Below are 3653 nucleotides of genomic sequence, written 5' to 3'. Positions count from 1 at the left end.
AATTTAATGAAATAACGTAATTTACACCTTAATTTTATTTTTCTAAATCCGTTAAATACTTAATTTGATTAAATAACATAGCTTATTCTCCAAAATAATTAAGCCTTTAAAAACGTAATTTAATGAAATAACGCAATTTACCCCTTATTTTTTTCGAAATCCGTTAAATACTTAATTTGATTAAATAACGTAGCTTATTCTCCAAAAAAAATTAAGCCTTTAAAAACGTAATTTATTGAAATAACGTAATTTACCCCTTAATTTTTTTCGAAATCCGTTAAATACTTAATTTTATTAAATAACGTAGCTTATTCTCCAAAAATATTAAGCCTTTAAAAACGTAATTTAATGAAATAACGTAATTTACCCCTTACTTTCTTTTCTCGAAATCCGTTAAATACTTAATTTGATTAAATAACGTAGCTTATTCTCCAAAAAAATTAAGCCTTTAAATAGAAATTTAATGAAATAACGTGATTTACCACCCTTAAACTTTTTATTAGCCTATTGATACGTAATTTAGTTAAATAACGTAGTTTATCCTCTAAAAAAATTAATGTTTTTACGTAATTTAATGCAATACTTTATCCCCACAAATAGTTTTAAATTCAAATTTACAAGTCAAAAAATATAGTTTTTAAACTAAATATATTTTTTTTTCTATTTTATTTTAGACACAGTTTAGCTTGAACTCAAAATCCAATTCAAAATTAACATGTAAATTAACAATTTGGCAAACCCATGAAATTGAGTATAAAGTAATATACAGGTGAAAAATAAAATCATAAGGTGCTATCAATCATATATTAAAGAAATAAAAAATCAGTAGTGTGTGTATAACAGCTTTACAAGAGAATTTAGGTAATATATTTATAATTTGAAAAACCCAAGTGATTTAAGTATTTATTTTAATGTATAATCGTTTTACGAGAGAGTTTAAGTACTATTTTACTTGAAAACATAACATATTGTTACTTGAAAAACCCAAGTATTATTTCGATATTCATTTTAATTAAATTATAAATTCGAGTAATATTATAGTTGATATTGACGATAACGTAACTTGATTAACTAAATTAACTAGATTTTCAGTCAAAGTAAAAGTTAAATGGTAAAGATAGAAATTAATTAAATATGTTGTTGAAGATCTTGTAGCAATAAATTAATAACAAAGTAATATTCTAAGATTAATTTAATTGGCAGTAAATTATTAAAGTAAAATTGGTAATTGGAAAATGCTGGATAAGATCGTATAACAATATATTAATAAAACCGTAAGATTTTAAGATTAATTTAATTGGCAGTAAATTATTAAAGTAAAATTTGTATTTTGAAAATGTTTAATTAGATTGTATAAAAATAAATTAATAAGAAAATGTAATCTTTTAAGATCAATTGAATTATTAAAGTAAAATTTGTAAAAACGAATGAAAAATTTTGACTAAATCGATTAAAAATTTTCATTTTCATAAAAGTAAAGTTAAAAATATCATTAGATTTATTAAATATTTTTTTGTTAAAATTGATAAAACTTAAGTAAATAAATCCAGTATCTAACAACAGCGATGTTGATATTTTATCAAAATTTAAATTAATCAGTAAAATGGATAAAATAGTCCTATAGTAATATAATTTTGAGTCGATAACTGCTAATCAAAATTCACTCATTAATTGAAATCAGTAGAAAATTTCTCTCTTTTCATAAAACTTGGTGTTTTTCAAGTCATAACTAAGAGTATTATATAATCATATTCACACTAAGATCAGGAAATAGTAATCGAAAGAGCGTTAACTAATATTTATATTATATAGTAAAATTTGGTCTTTAAAATCGGGTAAAACTATTTGAAAGAATGAAATGTAGATTTAATATTGTAAAGTAAATTTTAGTCACTAAAACCAGGAAAATACGTTTGAAAAAACGAAATCTAAATTTACTATTGTAAAGCATAATTTAAAAATTAAGACAACGAAAAAAAAAAATATTCGGTAGAATGAAGTCTAAACTTAATATTGTAAAGCAAATTTTAGTCATTAAAGCAAAAAAAATCGAAAAAATTAAATCTAAATTTAGTATTGTAAAGTAAAATTTAGTTATTTCGACGAAAAAAATATTCGAAAAAAAAACGAGTAATATTGATATTGTAAAGTAAATTTTCCATCATTTTAGAATAATATTCGTAAGAAAAAAAAATCTAAATTTAATATTGTAAAGTAAAATTCAGTCATTTCGACGAAAAAATATTCGAAAAACCGAAAACTAATATTGATATTATAAAGTAAATTTCTTATCAATTTAGTATAGAAAGAGAAAAATATAAATTTGATATTGTAAAGTTAACTATTGTCAGTTTACTTAGATTGATAGAATTTTCCGTTATTCGAATAGAGTATTTCTGTGACGTATTTCACATATATATATTAACTGACATAATTAGTCATTTTGCCGTTAAAATCCATCTAAGTAGTCAATTCTTGTGACAAAATTGAGGCCTTTCTTGATTATAGCACATATGGTCATGACATAGCTTCTATTTTCTCACATTTATTGAAATCTTGATGTTAAATTTGACGTTAGAATGCTAGAATATATCAGGGAATTAACTGAGTGGAGTTTTCTAAACTTGCTAATTAATTTAAATTAATCGTTTATATCGAGAAATTTAATTAAATATTGATTATATTTACGGCTGAAAATAATGTTAAGATATTCCCATAAAGTCAAAATTACGATTAAATCATCTTTTACGGCTGTAAATCTAAAATTATATCCCTCAATAAGTCTATATCCCGCTCGGTAATATGTTAAATTTCATCATTATATTCGTTTAAATCGAGAAATTAAAGTAAATATAAATTACAATTAGCTCATAAAGTAATGTTAAATCTATCAATAGAGTAATAATTACGATTGAATCATCGTTTAAGGCTCTAAATCTAAAATTATATCGCTCACTAAGTCAATATAACGCTCGGTAATATGTTAAGTAGTGTCAAATTCAGCTTAGGGTATCCTAGTATTCAATGAGGTTCAAGAAACATCCATTTTCTATAACAATATGGTCAAATCCCTGTGTAAAATCTTAAGAAAAACTGTAAGTGGAATGTCGAAAGGTATGTTTATACCCCGTAGATTTTCTCTTGAGGTATTCACAGGAGAATTATACTTAAAATTTTTTTGGTTATATTCTGCTTCAGCATTGGTACGAAATTCCGATTGGAAAAACTCTACAGGTTTTCACGCCATGTTTCATAAGACGTTACTCGTCAGACTTGCTTTTGCCAACATAGAAAATCACAGATATAAGAGAGAAAGTAAGGTATGGCTCTTCTCAGGGGTACCATTACCATCCCTCCTTTGAACTTCTGTACATAGCAGTATCCCCTTACACTGGGAAGGTTCTGATACTCGTCAATAGACATAGAAAACGGGTATTTACTTGGACGAGCATAAGGAAAGAAGGGGGACTTTACCATCTCAGCAATCAGCTGTCAGCTTAGAAAACAGGTCTCTGAAAAGGCTGATAAGGTTTTACTCCCTGCCGAGAACACTCCCTTGGGTCATTGCAATGTTGGCTTCAAGGAGTCAAAAAGCAAAAAAAAATATTTTTTTTTTATTTCCCATTTTCTTTCATTATTTTAGGGTTAACTAG

The sequence above is a fragment of the Palaemon carinicauda genome, chromosome 28, assembly GCF_036898095.1.
Source record: "Palaemon carinicauda isolate YSFRI2023 chromosome 28, ASM3689809v2, whole genome shotgun sequence".
Taxonomy (NCBI): domain Eukaryota; kingdom Metazoa; phylum Arthropoda; class Malacostraca; order Decapoda; family Palaemonidae; genus Palaemon; species Palaemon carinicauda.
This window is presented reverse-complemented; position numbering follows the sequence as displayed.